The 17,122-nt window shown below is 43.9% G+C and overlaps 1 protein-coding gene and 1 long non-coding RNA gene across 14 annotated transcripts in view; one reads left to right on the plus strand and one right to left on the minus strand.

Moving 5' to 3' along the window:
* Dennd1a (DENN domain containing 1A) overlaps positions 1–17,122 on the minus strand; it is a 489,363-nt gene that overhangs the window by 182,923 nt on the left and 289,318 nt on the right. The window lies entirely within an intron of this gene.
* LOC134470844 (uncharacterized) lies at positions 2,324–6,311 on the plus strand. Its single transcript, XR_010040025.1, has 2 exons — positions 2,324–2,950; positions 5,781–6,311. It is a non-coding gene; the product is annotated as an uncharacterized LOC134470844 (long non-coding RNA).

A 17,122-nucleotide genomic window follows, 5' to 3' on the forward strand; every position in this document is an offset into this window, starting at 1 on the left:
CCAAAGGATACTTGCCAATCTTTCTTTCAAATCTCATCATTCTAGGGTATGGAATATGGGAATATGGCCTAGTGCAAATGTGTTAACATTTCCCTTAACATTAAGTAGGAAGGTCACACTTTCAGTCTAGTTCTGTTTTCCATAGCCATTTTTCTGTTGGTACAGTAACAGAAAGGATGAAGGAGACTCATGCCTTGAAGGTACTTGTGTATGCTGGAGGAAGGGAAAATGAAGGGATAGTATGGCACCCTCTATTTGGCAGCAGCTTTACAAAGTCTGTATCACCACAAGACAATATATAGCCTGAGGTTTTTTTTTTTTTTTTGTACCAGGAATCGAACTGAAGACCTTGTGCTTCCTAAGCTTGTGCCACTGAGCTAAACTTCCAGCCCAGTCTGAGCTTTTAATGTTCAATTTCATTGTTTATCCACTGCTGGAATCCATGTTCATTTTTCTCCTGCCTGACCACTTTCCTGATCTCATTCAGTCCTCCTCTCCCGTCACATATCAAACTTGGTTCTTGCAGACAGTATATTTCAAAATTGTTCTCTTTGGTGTATTTTGCCCTTTTAAAGTAGAAAGACCCTGTCATTTGTTGTCCAAATTGGGAAACTTGTAGCAACGGAAGAACGTGTGTTATACCAGGACAATTAACATATAATGGACATAGGGTCAACTTATATAAAAGGGACAATTTCATCATTAGTTACCCTCCAAACATACTGCACATGAATGTACAGCTTATATGGCTGCCCAAAGATGCAGCCCAGCAATTCTGGGCCGAAATATTCCAACCCATGTGCCTGCTGGGAAGCACTAGTTGAGGTGAGGTGGGAGCTGCCTTTACCTAACAATGCCCAAGATGGCCATTTGGGCCAGTAATGCAGCTGGACACCTGATGGCTCTGAAGCCCGCATTCGCCAATGCCCTGGGAATGGACAATCATAATGTACTGAGAGTCTGTAAGTTTCTGCTCTGTGCTTTACTTATTTTATCTCATTTAATTCTTTTCAAGCTCTGCCAAGGTAATGTCATCTGAGGAGGTAAGGCAACTAGCCACTTCCACAGCTCACACTCTTTACACTGTAAAGAGTAATTATCATCGGATACCCTCAGTGAGACTGTCCTCAGCGTGTCTCGTCTAGTCCCAGCACCCTTTGCGTCTGTCCCTTCCCTGGGGTATAAGTCCTTTCTGTGGTTCATGGTCTGACTCATCACTGCACAGCAATGCCTGGCTGAGTATGGTGGCACCTGTCTACAATTCCAGCACTTGGGAGGCTGAGGCAGGAGGATCACTATAAATTTGAGATCAGCCTGGGCTATACCGTGAGCCCTGTCTCACAAAACCAAAAACCAGTGCCTGACAAAATGATAAGTACTTGGCAAGTGTTTGCTGATATTAATACTTAAATTTCAATTTCTAGAACTCAGCACCAAGTTGGTATGTCATGTTGATGAGAAGCCACCTGGAGTTGAAAACCTCTCCCAGGCAGCAGAATTCTGAAACCTTACACTTAGGACCAGATGCTCTAACTGCTTCTGCTTCTAACTTCTCCAAGCACGGGGGTCAGTCCAAAATCCATCCATCAGCACAGAAACATTAAGAGCTCACCATGAGCTGAGGACCAGAAGGGAGATCTGATTGCTACCTGATAAGTGCATTTCCCCACCTCTAACCCCAACACTGATAGTAATTATTGCCTTATTTACAGGATAAATGGCTTTTAGCAACACTGAAGGACTTGGTAATAAACACCGAGAGTTGTACCGTACTTTTATCTTACAAAGCACAATTCCCCATTTTCAGAGGAGAACTTTAAGACTGGTAGAGAATCCTCCCATCCCCTTAGCTGCTTCCCTCTACAACCCAGCAGGTAAAGGCTTTGCAGCGTGTTTGGTGTCTGAATAAACATCATGAACAGCACGGACAGCCACGTGTGCATTTCCGAACTCACAAAGCACGGCTACACAGACTAATTTCCACCAGTGGAGCTAGAGGTGAGATATCACCATTTTCATTTCAGAGATGAGAGACTGCGGTTCTAAGCAGTGAAGCAAGTTGGTCCAAGGCTGTGTGTCTACTCATTGGCTTCTTAACCTGTGAAACTGGAATAGCTTGACCACCCTCTTTCTCCCACTTCCTCCGGCCTGTGGGGAAGATTAGAAAACTTAATAAATAGTGGCTATTATGAATACTTTTAACACACACAATAGTTACAGCCAGCTAGAAAAGCCACAGTGGCAGTGGCCTACGAGCAGAAATCTTGCTGGTCCCTTGGTAACTGCTTGGCTCTCACTTTGATGGCTGAGGACAACCACAGGAAGCAAAATCAAAGTGACAGCAAGAATGCCAGACTCAAGGATAGCACCCAGGGCTGCTGTACCCCAGCATCACCTACTTTGCCTCGTTTGACCTTCCAACCAGAAGAGGGCAGAAGGCCATGGCCACTGGAGAGAAGCCCCAGGGGCTGAAAGGCCCATGAGTGGATGTTGATTCTGGATCAGAATTAGGCCTTGTTTCTGTGTCCCCAGCACACAGACAAGGCCTTGTGGGCTCTCCACGGCTGGGCTGGAACAGGCTTTTGATTTTTTACCACTCCTGGCTGGAGGACTTGCTGGTTAAGCTGTGTGGAGTGTTTACTTTTTCAACAATGGCAGCAGGCTGAAGAAGAGGAAAAAACCTGGCCTTTTCTCCTGACCTAGCAGACCAGCGTCCCCTTAGTAACCAAAATGCCCCTAGCACCGGGCTCCAGGCAGGAGCTGGGTCGGCATAGTTTCCTCTTGTAGGACAATGCTGCCCTCCTGGTGGCAAGGGCTCTTCCAAAGGGACTGGCACAGGCTCAAGGGCCTTCCTGAAGCTCAATGTTCCCAAGGAAAGAATTGGAGGCTGGTTTGGCTGGATGGTGCTCTACCCCTGAAAGGCTCAAGCCAAAAAGGAGAATGAAGAAAGGTAAGAAAAACTCACAGTCAGGCTGCAGGGTTGGAAAGGCTGGTGAAGAAGGGAGCTGGACGATTACTGGGGGGCCACCTCACTGAATCTTAACTAGATGTGAGGGAGATACTGTAGCCATGGTAAAGAGGTGGAACTGGAGGTACAGAGGTTAACAAACTGCTCAGAGCCACACAGCTAGTGAGCACAGAGCTGGCTCCTCGACAGTCTGAAGACATCACAAATGCATGTTCTTATGTGTGGAGTCACTGTGTGGTGCACGCAGTCATACAAAACAACACCTGCTTTCCTTCTGCATAACCAACTTTCTTTTGCACAGGCATTATATGTGCCTATTATAGGGAAACGAGAAAGAAAAGTTTCCAAAAGGTAAATTAATGTTACCCCAATTCATTCATTTAGAGATGACATTTTGGTATATTTCCTTCCATAGTTCTCCTTCCCTACACTTTAAGACACAGTCAAAGTCATTCTTAATGCTTCTTGTTGATTTCCTCACCGATTACAATAAAAGCAATGCTCTGTGTCATTAAAAGTTTTACAAAGATCATTACTAATTGCGACACAGTGCTCCATTACATGGGAACAAACTCAACCAACCCCCTTTTGTTAAATATTTCTAGGATTTAAGAAATTATTAAATAAAATACTGTCACGAAATGTGTAGGCATCAAGTTTTGTGCTTTAGGATGAATTCCTAGAAGTGGAATTTAGTTTCCACTTCTTAAAGTGTCCCTCTCAAATTTGACTTTGAGAGAGATATCTTTACTTCCAATTATTTTAAAGTCATTTTATCCACAGCTTGTGTTTCCTACTCTAAGTGAAGAAAAATCAGCAAAGACACGAGCAGATGTCAAAATAGTCCTCCAAAAATCCTACCCAATTAAAACACTTACACGTACCGCAGCACACCGAGACAGCTCTCCGGTAGCTTGTCCCACCAACACATTCCCTCTCTTTTTAGTTACAACATATGCCAAAGCTCCTGCCAGCTGCAAACCCTTCCCCCCACCAGACTCTATAGGCTTTTTCTCAGAATGAGAAAAAAAAATCCTGACATGCACACCGGGCTTTCCAAATGGCATTTCTTACACAGAGAAACACAAAAATGGCATCTTCCCATCAATATTAATAAAAGCATTTTTTCCTATATGTGCTTTGTCACACAGTCCTAGCTTGATCCATGCGTCTCAGATCAGGAAAGGGACAACCCAGAGTGAGGAAGGTGCTCAGGGTAGAAGAGAGGATCTAGTTCTAACGGTGGGTAGCTTTAGGCGATGTACCAACCTTACAAGTCCTCTAGGTTTTCATCTGTGGGACAGGAAGTGACTGTAGTACCCTCCTCACAGAGCTGAGAGGTACAGATAAGTGAATGCATCTAAAGGATCCAGGATGATTCCAGAACACCCACACACACTCAAGGAATTTTGCCTTTCTCCCTTGCCTGTCTGTCCCTTCTTCTCTGACTTCCTAGAACTCATTCCCTGAGGCTTACCTCACTCCAGAGAGCCAGACACAGCGAGCCTTCCCCAACCTAGGCTCGCTGAGGGCTCACTCACACCACTAGAACTTGACCATCTATCTGGAGTTACTGATGTAGGTATCCAAGTCTTTCACTAGCATCTGGGCTTCTTGGGGGCCAAGGAGCTAGATCTTTGTACTTCTAGCTTTGACCCCAATATTGGTCCACAGCACGGAATGAATGAATGAATGAATGAATGAATGAATGAATGGCAGCAGAACCCAGACGAGAAGGGCATATATGGAGAAGCAATCCATCTGGGTTTTAGTTAATCTCTACCACTCATTAGCTCTGCTGTCTTGTGTGAGGCACTTAATCCTTCTATGGCTCAGCTTCTTCTTCTGTAAATAGGGGATGACAACTGGGTCTACTCCACAGGCTTGTCAGGAGGATCAAATGGGTTAGCATCTCTGCAGTACTTAGAGTAGGGCTTGGCACATGGGAAATACAAATAAAGGTACGTACTTGTCAAATAAAAACAAATGATCTTTTGGGGATGATAGTAATATGTGATGTTGGTGATGGTTTCATGGGAGATTCCAAACTGTCCAAATTATTTGAACCATGTACTTTAAATACATGGTTTGCTGTATATAAGTTATGCCTCAATGGAGCTGAAAAACATATTAGTGTTGTCCTATCCAGAATACAAAATAAATAGATCCAAATGTAACAGTGAATAGACCTGCAGATTACAGAGTCTGAATGACTGTGAATGAACAGCACACAAGACAAATTCCCCTGAGGCCATAACCCCATCTCATGTCTTAAGACAAACATGAAAAGCCAACGTCCCTAAAGTTCCTGATATACTTCCTTATAAAATATGGGGTCTCTGTGAGAATCACTCTAATTTGGGTGTCATTTCTGCTAAGAAAATCTTTATACAGCTTTATTTTCTAAAACTGGTTGTATGAAAATAATAAGAGTTTTTGTCTTATAAATTAGTATCAGTTATACTCATTCAAATTATCTGAATGCTGGCACAGGGGTTGGGGGTGGAGTGTGGGGGTAACTCTGCCCATCCAGGGCAGGGATTGGGCAGCTAATGACAAAGGGCAGGACTTGAAGCCAGGCCTTAAAATGAGGGCAGGGGCTGGCCTGGTGAGTGCTAGGAGGTGGGGTGGTGCTAGACTGGGCTGGGTGCTGAGGAGCAGTGACCCGGCTCCACGCCTGCCTTTTCCAGAGGACCCTGTAACCCAGCACAGGGCTCCCTAATGAGGACGGAGGTTCTGGGGGTTGGTGAGGTGACATGCATGGGATGAAAGGGCTAGCACCCACCGAATCTTTCTTGCTGTTCTTACACAGGGCCACTTTGAGGGTAGAGCTGTGTGTACTTGTCTCCAGGGCCCAGCACAGAGCCCGACACAAGGCATGCGCTCATTAGCTGGAGAACAAGTGAGCCCGGATCCACTCTGCGGGGAGGCCGGCCTTGCAGCAGATGTCAGCGTCAGCCCGGACGGACAACAGGAGTCCAACGTAAGCAAACCGGAGTCTGCTCAAGGAAGTGCGATGGGAATAACAATAATGATGGCAATGATAACAATCATGTAAAATTATCATGATTAATTAGTGTAGAATTAATTCACAGTGGACATAAGCCATTAATGTGGTGATTAAGACTGTGGGTTCTGGAATGAGACAGCCAGACTCAAGCCTTGCCTCTGCAATATGTATCTCCAGCAATTCTTTCCTCTGCACCTCAGTTTTCTTATCTATGAAATGGGGATAATGCTTCACAGCTGTTTGCGAGGATTTAGAGAAGTGACATGTGTGTGTGAAGAATTTATACAATTCCTGATTACACTAAACAATCAATAAATTTTAGGTTACCTTCAATCTACTGTCCTTTTCCTGGTTACGTATTGTACAAGCACATTTTTTTGGACCAATATTGCTTGAGTCTGAATCCCAACTCTTCCTCATAGGTAAATCACTAAACCACTATATGCCTTGGCTTCATTATGCATAATGAGATGACACCCAGTACTCCTTTGTTGAAGGGAAAATGACTATAATGGGGCACAGGAGGTTTTAGGGGGTTGGTAATATTTTGCTTCTTAATCTGGATGGTGGTTACATAGGTGTGCTCTCTTCCCGATAAATCACATGCTTCATACTATGAAAGTAAATAATACAGACCTCATTGGCTTGTTTTGGCAATTAAATGAATAATCTCTGGTATATAATTAGCATAAGTTATTAGCTATTATAACTATGAATAGTTAATATAGTAATAATTCTACCAACAAAAACGATTCCATCTAGAATACACTTTAATGTCAGAAAATGTGCTTGCAGTGGTAGACACTTGCAGGCCACACACTGCTTCTTCATCTGTCCTGTCTCCCTCCAGTGAAGAGCAAAGCAGAACATTACCAAGGGCCTTCTGAGAAGCTCTGTAGTCCCGGGTCCCCTTGCTGTGGGTGAGCAGCGGGACTGAGAAGGAACAGCAGCACTCAGAGAGGCTACGCTTCATCTTCTTGAAGTCCTAGTTTCCAGACTCAGGGAATGTTATTTAAATTTAGTTGAGCCTCGGTTTTCTCATCTAGCAAAGAAGTCTATAATTGCTTCCTATATAGGGTTGTGAGAGGATTAAGTAAAAAGGAGAATAAACAGAGACATTCGTTTTGTATCCCGCATCACGTTTCCACCTATCCAGGGTGCTGGCGTGGACCACAGGTGGGACTTCTCCATACGAACATCTGGAAGCCAGCAAGCATAATCATTCTCTTACAGCCAACTGAGGTAGCTGGAAGATCTTGCCACAGCAGGTGCCACATCAGCGACAGGATCACCAAGTAAAGGGGAGGGGGCCAAGGGCTACCCTGGAATCAGAGCATGAGCATGCCCATGCCACAGAGTGCTGCCATTTGGTTCAAAGTAAGTCTAGTCCAAGTTCATCTCCTGTGAAAGGTGCAATAGCTGTGGCTCCTAACAAAATGCCATCTGTCCTCCCCAGTCTGACTGCTTCCTAAAAGCCTCCAGGTAGAGAATACAGTTAGAATTAAATCAGAAAGTTATAAGTTAATAGTTGACTAGCAAAAACCTTACACTGAGTGACTGCTGCTGGGTTGGTGCGTTGCCTCTTCTGCTCTCTGAACTCCTAGGGTTCCAGAAGGTCCAGACTGCAGCTGACTTTGCAGATGGCCTCCCGGGTGCCAGGAGCTGTGCAACCTCTCACTGAACTCACAGCAGCCACCCGCTGCTGTGCTCCTCCTGACCCTCAGCATACATCATTTATCCTAATCCCCAAACAGCCCTGCAGACAAAGAGGGACACTGAGGGTCAAGGAGGTAAAAACAATTTGTCTGAAGTCACCTGGCTAAGCAGCAGTAGGGGTAAGCTGGGAGCCCGGTTGAACAGCAAGCCATCTGTACTTCCATTACATTATTTGTTCCTACTCATTGTTTCAATCAATAAACATAATAGGCTTCTGTGAGGCACATACTAAATGAATAAAGTCCTTGGAGCAGTTTGATGGCTGGCACAGACTCCATGAAAATTCCCAAGGAAAAGAGGGTTTCCTTCAGAACATCACACCCATTTGATAGATGAGGAAACTGAGGCTAAAAAGATTAAATAATCTGTCCATATTGTTAGAAGGGTATGTGTCAGAGAAAGGATCTGAATTTGGGTTACACGAGCGAGTGTTCTTTCCACCACACAGCACATATAAAATGTGCTCAAATGCATGCGCATACATATGAGTACATAACAAAGAACAGCTTGGGGAGATGGTGGCCTCCTTGGAGGAAAGGAAAAAGAAATCAGAGGGAAAGTGAAAACGCTGGGAAGAGGAAAGGCAAGCACTTCGAGATTCTAAATTCTTTATTCCCTCCTGAAATCTTGGGTACATACCAACTAAGGGTGATATTTTCCTTCCCTTCCTCAGGCCCCAAAGGTCACTGAGCTGCCAACCAGTTGATAAACGTAGTGGCTTTTCTTCGGAGTCAGGAGTCACTGATTTGCTCCTTCCTGCTCTACAAAATTAAAAATCTAAGCCCGACAGTTCAGAGGAGCCCTGAGAGCACCGCTGGAATTTCCCAGTGCACTTTAAACAGAAACAGAAGCTTGGCAGGGGAGGGAAGTGGGGTATGTGCCTCCCAGGCTAGGCTGAATCCACTCTCCACAAGGTAATAAGCATTGACGCTCATTAACACGTCTGATCCTCAAGCCAGATCAGCAAGGCCCTTTTCTCCAGTGGCTTCTTTTCTGAGGCGCCATCCAGCAGATATTCATTCATCCAGCCTCTAGCCACTCACGTATCAGTCACTCACTCATGTCATCTTTAGGCTGTGTCTCAAGGTCACAGGGACGATTAAACCATGGACCCTGAAGCCAACTAGCATACCAGCCTCCTTGTGGAGCAGATGAAGATAAACCTGCGAAAGGGCACAGAAGTATGCAGCAGAAGAGACCTCACCCCTCCAGAGCATCTCCACGCATACAGAGCGCCTCGACACACACAGATACTGCTCGTTCCCTCTCTGGGATAGTCCTCAGTCCAGGTCTGAAGGTTGCTGTGGTTGGCATCTGGCTTTTCATTTGCTAATTAAGTAGCTTCAAGCAAGGCTCTGAGTGGCCTTTAGCATGGGTTTCTATCTCTATGGTTAGGTACTGGTCATAATCCTTACCATTAGGATGGTTGAAAAGACCAGTAAAGACACTAGAGCCCATGTTCCCTCTCAAGCTGGCCATCAGGGAAAGGCTCCTTCTGTGAGCTGGGTTCCACCAGTATTCCTGGTGGTCCCCTCTACAAATCTACCCAATACAGTGCCTCCATCCAGCTGGGGTGGTAGTTGAGCCCATTTATGCCCATTCATGTCTCTGACTTTGCCAATGTTTTTCCTCAAACTGCAGGTGGCTGCTTACTGCTGGGGACTCAGGGTCCGGCACCATCCCTTTCCCCACTGCAGCAAAGCACATGAGGGATGAAATGGCCAAGCACTCTGTGAGACATGAAGCATGACACAGACACGGTTTTCCATGAGTCCCCAGCCCACCAACTCCCCTCCTCTAGTGACAAAGGGCCCTCTCTGAGTCCTGTGCCAAGTGGATACGGTGTGGTAGCCCTCAACTGAAACCTGTTATGTGATTTTTTTTTAATCATTGTGTATGTGTCAGCACTTTCCACTTAAAAGAACTGCCTTCATTCACTGCTTTTGCATACACTGCAATATCACTACTGTCACCTGGAAAGCACTGTAGAGTTTTAAAACACACCTTATTTTAAAATATAGTACTTAAACATTCTCAAAACAACCCCACGGAGTATGCATCATTATTCACATTTTACAGAAGCACAAACTGCCGCTCCAAGAACCAAAGTAACTTGCCTCAGATTCCACAGTAGCAACAAAGCAGTAATTTGAGTTTAGGACTCTTCTGCACCAAAGCCTGGGTTCCTCCTTCTCCCTGAGTGGATCAGAACTGGTGCTATACACATACTGAGGACAGTACAGAACTGGTGCTGAATGCATATATTTTATGACCTTGACAGGTAGTCCTAGGTAAATATGTAAAAGCATGCAGACCCGCAAAGAAAACACCGAATACTTTTCCATTGTGGGCACTAAAAAACTTCACACAAAGTAACTATGTGTGAATCCTAGTTCTGCTCATTATTAGCTGTAGGACTTTGGACCAGGTACTTAACTGCTCTGTGCCTAAATTTCATCAGCTGTGGAACAGGGCCACCATGACCTAAACACTAACTTGTGAAGCTTACACAGTGAATGTAAAAGACTTAGTTCAACACAGTATCCATCCAATCTATAGCAATAAGACTTGCATTTAAGAGCTTCACCGGAAGCTTAAGGAGATGTGGATTCCCTAGCCCAGAAAGGTTTGGGGTCACCCTATCATAAAAATAGGGCCTCACTCTTCCCATACAACTGTCACTTGCTATCATTCATTCATCACTAAGCACAGCAAACCCCAAATCCCATCTCCACCTGTCTTTTATTTGAAATGTCAATTTTTAAAGAGTGGAGAGGTTGGAGACCCAATTTAACAAGCATGCTGAAACATTGTTTATTGCCCCCATAAACATGGCTTAGTGAGAATTACGGACTTAATCAGAATGAACTTATCTCCCGGTGAAAAGGAACACTTTAAATTTCAGAAATGGCACCTTCACTGTGAAAATCTCTTAACTTTTCAAACAAACTACAGGGGGTCTTAAACATATGGGCAGTAAAGGGGCAACCATTACTGTGATTTGTCCTGCCTGGGAGCCCAGAAGCCCTAAAGGTCCATAACATGTTAAGATCTAGGAAAAAACATTTGGAAAATCATATTCAGGAGACATGTCCGTAGAAACCACATGGGAGCATGAACCTGTCTGGATGCTGGAGGCCGCCCAGGACAGACCCCACAGTCACTAGGAGCGGGTTGTTTAATAAGCGGCACTGCAGGCTGAGCTCGCCTCGTCTGCCTCTTGTGTGTACCAGGCAGCATTCAGCAAGGGAAGGGTGCAGTGACTTGCTTTTCGGGGCAGAGATCCTCTATGAATCCAAAGGCTGCTAAATGGTTCATGTGGCTCTACCCTTTCCTTTTCTTTCTCTTTTTCTTTCTCTTTCTCTCTTTCTTTCTTTTAAAACCATCTCCAGAGTATGAGCTCCTATTAACTCCGACATCCCAGTCTGAGGTTTCATCAGCACTGCTCTCATCATCCCAAGGAAAAGCCTTCATGAGACACGCCATCTTGCACAAAACGTATCAGCCTGGCTGCCAGAGGCAGGAAAGGGAGCAGATATAAAATTTTATTATTCCAATGCCCCAGTAGCAACCAGGAGGACTTAATGAAATTGCCAAGATTTACAATCTGAAACAGCTATTGCACAGACAGATATGGTTAAGGGAGCTGTGCCCTCTGACCTTTCAACTCTTTGATCCTCACACAGCAGGTGGCCTGGAGCCCCCTCCTGGGCATCTTCCCTCTCTTCCGACACTGCCAAGAACCTTGATGTGCAATAAGCCTGACCCTACACAGGTGACTCTCACAGTGCTGATCACCAGCAGCTGCCACTAATGGAATGGCCAAAATCACTCAGCCTGAGATTCTGGCTCAGAGTTGGGGGACAGGAATATGCAGTGTCCAAATGGTGCTGAAGCGGGGCTCAAAGATTTGGTCCCAAATGCAGCTGCTCAGCAATGTGTAATGATGTCACTACCAAGAACTGTCTTTAGACATGGAATGCTCTTTTCTGATTTATACTTTGTGTTAGTTAAAAAAAAAAATGTTTTTAATCACCTTTTAAAACTCAATCACAAATCAAAAAAAAAAAAAAAAAATCAGCCCCAACTCCTAAATGTATCTTTCAGAACTTCCCCAAAACCATGTGCAGCAAATTTATACCAACGAAAATCAAAACAATTTTTGGAAACCTAAAATTGACTGTTTTCAGTTCCATGAAATTTCATTTAAAAAACCCCATATGCCAAAATGTCCAAATTCTCTTATTTTTAAAAATTGGGATGACTTCCAAAAATCATAGCTATCTTTTTCTTTCTTTCTTTCCTTCTTTTTTTTTCCTCTTCTAAAGCGAGGGATGGGTAACGTGCATATGTACTTACCAAGCTTCAAATTTTAACCCATTCAGCCAGTAAAAATATGTGCATTAAATGCTGAAGAGGGAGGAGATAAATTTATTGTCACTAGTCATTTTAAAACAATTGACTCCTAGCACCAAGGTTTACAGTTGGCATCTAGGCAGACCCAGTCCATCCTAGCTTTCAGCTTTGCTCAGATATAGGCTAACGAGGGGGAGGCTTTTAGGCAAGAGACACTCTGCAGGTAATTGGCACCTTCTCGCCCAAAGAAAACTTTAGTGCCACTGTTGATCCTGCTTAAGAAAGGTCTTGAGTCAATGCCTACTTTTTTAAATGCCTATATTTCTAAAGATAGAAATAGCTATAAAGGCCTGAGTTTAGATCATGAGTGTCTGAAGGGCAAAGAAAAAATCTATTCCTTTTATGGCCCAAATGGCATATAATCTTAATATCTGACTTTTGATATTAGCTGAGAATTAAATAGTATGTAAAGAACGGTTCATTGACTCCACTTAATTAATTTTTCTTTACGGATGTTTAACGTAAGTTTTGAAAGTGATTTATGGAGAAAGCAGTTTAGCAGGAAAAAAAGATATAGTTACCATTATCACAGTTTGACTACTTTGTACAAATTATTATTAAGCTGTCTCCTTGAGATGCCTATGGGAGACATTTTATGCATAATAATAACCAGCACTAACTGAGGGCCTATTGATGTGTGTGGCATTTTAGCCACGTTCTTTCGGTCTCCCCTTTAGGTAGCTGCCCCCATTCTGCTGGCAGGGATGTGAAGGCTCACATACACCACAGCTCAGTGACTTGCCCAAGAGACAACTGGTAGAGCTGGTATTCAAACTTAGGCCCCTGCCTGCTCCAAAGCCCATGATCCATGCACGTTTTCCCCAATAAAAGCAAAACACAAACAAAACAATAGCATGCAGTAATTTGTGCAGAAAATGCCGGATTTCAGCTTGCTTACACATTGCCCTGACGCGTTTAAAGGCCTTCCGAATCAATTATTTTAGGTCATTAAGAGGAAGTTTAATTTGGTTGACAAACACCCCTACTGTGGTGACCTTGCATATCAACAGCAAATGCCTGATGGTCACAAACTGGCACCATGAGTCTCTGAGCATGGTGTTAAACAAAACCACATGTGCCCAAATCCCAAGTGGGATTTGCCTAGGCCAAGGGTACCTCTCTTCAATCATCACTGCTGGAGTCTGAGCTCCCAAAAAGACCCCACCCTTAGTTGTAAGGAGTTTATGAAAAGAAATCGCCAGTCCCACATGGCTGAGCTCACTTAAAAGTGGCTTTAAATAAGTGAAGAGTGATTTAGAAAAAGTCAATCATTATAAAATAGAAAAAGAAGCTGAAGAGGATGGAGTCAATCTCACATTAATAGGTCTTTTAGCTCTTCTGATGAAGAGTATTTCAGTATTATATCCATATAATATTGGGTAATCATTTCCCTTTTGGCATCTACCATATGATGGGCACCAATCTGGGTGTTAGCATGCAATTTTCCACTTGCTTCTCATTAAAAATTCCTATTGAATGGGCAATCTTCCAAGCAAGGAGTGCAGTGAGACTCCTCAGGGTACATTAACATGCCCATCTGCAAGACAGGGGCCCTTCCTCAGAGGGGATCCATGACCTGAAATGCCAAGGACATGAGGAGACCCTTACCCAGTGCCTGAGATCATTGTATGTGTTTCCCAACAGGCATCTCTGAATATGCTAGTGTGTAAGAAGACTTTTATACAAACTGTGAGCAAGTAACCATACCTTTTCCCCTGTTAAAACTCATTCCTCCTTCACACCAAGGAGTAGTCTGAAGATCCAAAACCATGGAGGAGGTAAAATTTGAATTCAAGGCCACAGGATTCAGAGCAAGGACTCCATGCACTCTGCTGCAGGCCTCCTGCAGGAGGCTCCTAATCTTTATCTGATTCCTATCAGATATCTGAATCCTATCTGATTCATTTAAGCAATGTTGGTTAACAGTTAGTAAACTCTGAGTTTTCTTTGAAATCAATTTTTACATTTCTAAATGGTACTTATGTCCAGTGACAGGCTTGCTGATAAAGGGAAAAGGTTCTCTAGCGTGTGTCCAAGGCCTAGCATGTTTCACAAGAGAACACCTCAAACACAACACAACAAATTAGACTGAAAATGGATGGACTCAGCCTGAAATACTTGTTCTCCTTGGTTACATAAATTATTCCTAATGCTTTAAATTGTTTTATATTAATTAATCTCAGCATCAGGATAAATGATATTTAAGAAATCATACTCATTTTGAAAGCAGATGCCCATGTGAAGAGAAGAAAGAGTTTCCAGGGGAATCCATCACTAAATGCAGAGCCTTCTTCAGGGCCTGAGGGGAATAGAGCCTGTTGTGCTTGTGCTCTGAATTCTCCTGATGTGGCAGAGAATCCTACCTGATGACCATGCTGATGGTACGGAGCATGCAATGGAAAATACCAGCCCTAGACACTAGTGTACTCAGAGCTGGACTCTGGAGGAACCTGGGACTGCCAAAAGGAGCCGTTCTTTCACCTTCCTGCAGTCCCCAGTGCATAGCACTGAGAAGTAAAAGCCCAGGTACAGGTGGGGGCCTCTGCCCAGCTTAGGAGTAGGGCCAGATATAATCCAAACGGCTGCAGGGGACAGTGCTTGGAGCAAAGGCTCACCCAGAGGAGGGACTGGATGCAAATAATTTTTCCTTTCAGGCCCCCAGCATGCCCATCTGTAAGTATGGGTATATCCTGCTTTACATAGTCCGTGCAATGTTTCCAAGTTAAAGCAGGTAAAGGCCCCTGCAGTGTGCAACACTAAGAAAGGATTCAGAAGATGTCAGGCTCCTTCCAACCGTCTCCCTTTCTCACCAAAGTTCTCCCCATGAACCTATGACTGCAATCACCAGGAAGGGGAGGGAGAGAGGGAGAGAGGTAGAGAGAGGTAGAGAGAGAGAGAGAGAGAGAGAGAGAGAGAGAGAGAGAGAGAGAACACATATACACACACATCACCTTCTTAAAAAGCAAGGATATGCGTTACTTACCCCAACAAATACATCTCACATGGAATCCCTCCATCTTGTATAGACACACACAAGGCACTATTTATTCCTGAATATGTTTATACCTCAGAGTTTTGCATTAGGTGAGAATTAACAAACGTAAACAACGCATTACTTCTGTCTACATGTGCGTCTCGTGAAGAAGTAAAATGATGCACCAGTAAGTGAGAAATACCCTTTTTCACTCATTATAAAACTGTTTAAAAATAAATATCCAGGGGGGGGGAAAGAACAAAGAATTGAAGACTTCCTATGCCAGTGCAAAAATGAAACAAGGAAAAAAAAAACTAGCTAAAATAGTGCAAACTCAATTGACAGAAATTCAGGTTCTTTGAAATGCAAAAGAAAAAAATCTTACTTTTCTTGTCTATAAATAAACGAATCTTGTTATTTTGTTAAAAGCTCCATAGTTAAACCAGGAACCCTACTGCAGACAGACAAATGTGGCCTTCATTTCCCAGAGATCAAGATGAGTTTTGGCACCTGGGTGTTGTCCTCAGAATGGTGGCTGAGTGCTGCTTCAAGCAGTTGGAATATCTGCAAAAATCGGACTCCCAGGAGCCCATGGCTAAGCCTTCCTAGATAAATGATGGTGAGAAATGCCTGCTGGAAGGCCAGCCTCTCTTCCAAAGAACTCACCACAGGCCTCTTGTGATTGCACAGGTGGGGAGGCAGCTGGGGGCCTGCAATTTGGTACCACTGTCTCACTGCCCTGTTCTCATTGACCTGTGTTCCCACTGCCTGGAGCTGCAGCTTGGTGTGCATGTCATGCAAGTTTACACCTTCCAACTGGAGTGGAGAAAGAATATCTGATGTATGACAGTACCTGAAAACAAAGCGAAGACAATATCTAGTAAAAGAGGTGCCTAAAACCTTTCAAAGGAAGCGTGACTCCAAGTACCCTGGCTGCGGCAAAGGAACCATTTGGAAGCTTGGGTTGAGGACTCTAGCACATCTGAATTTTATATACATGGTTTTGGTGTGTAATTTCATTAAGAATTACCTTGATCCTTACAAATACAATTTACTTTATTAACATGGTTAAGCAGTCTCCGAGTATTTTATATGGAAGGACTGTGTTTCTAATGGCCCACAAGGAGAAGGCCTGACTATGTCCTTCCCTATTTACACCCTTCAATGGCTCTCTGATGCCCTATAAAGTTCAAACCTTTAATGTGGCTTACAAGGCCCTGGATGGCCTGGCCCCTCCTGCCTACCTCAGCATATTCCTCTCCCTCCAGCTCTACAATCTTGGTAGACATGGAACTCCTGAGACTTCCTGGAAAGCCTCCTGGTCCCTAAATCAAGGCTTTGCAGAGGTTGTCCCCTGTTCTCCTGGTCTTCCTATTTTTTTTATCTAATTGCATTCAGTTTAGGCATTCTCCTTCTATGAGATGCCAATCCTCAGCTCTCATCGTAGGATTGACGTCATTCCTTTCAGAACACAACTCAAATTCATCACAGTTAACTTTCTACTTGTGTGCATTGGCTCCAGACAAAACTCAGAGTAGGTAGACAGTCACCATTGTATACAGAATTCCTGGTACAATGTAGTGTCTGGACAAGACTCTCAACACGTCGCCATAGGAAGGACTGCATACTGTATCCTTACCACATGCCAGAAGCTGGGATATGCTAGACCTCTCTAGGACTCAGTCACCGTGGATGAAGACAGCACGATCCAGAAAGGCAAGGTAAAATGACTGAGGTTAACACAACAAGGAAATGGTCAGGTAGAGGCTTGCAAGTACAATTATCAAGTCTTACAAAAATGTCATTTCCAACCCTGGTATAGTGCCTCCTGCAATGCAAACTGGGACAAAATAGGGCAGGCACAAACCAACTGTACTGAAACTTTCTGACCCCAGAGAATGAAGATGATGGCCCTTCTTGGAACCTCAGAGTTCCTAAAGCGCCATTTCAGAGCCATCCATTTAGCAATATAAATGGTTTTAAGGCTACTGAAGAAACAGAAACAACAGTGACAGCTGATTTTGTGGAACTCTTTATG

Source organism: Cavia porcellus, unplaced genomic scaffold (genome assembly GCF_034190915.1).
Source record: "Cavia porcellus strain 051 isolate PalLab524CR breed Dunkin Hartley unplaced genomic scaffold, mCavPor4.1 scaffold_1, whole genome shotgun sequence".
In the NCBI taxonomy this organism is placed as follows: domain Eukaryota; kingdom Metazoa; phylum Chordata; class Mammalia; order Rodentia; family Caviidae; genus Cavia; species Cavia porcellus.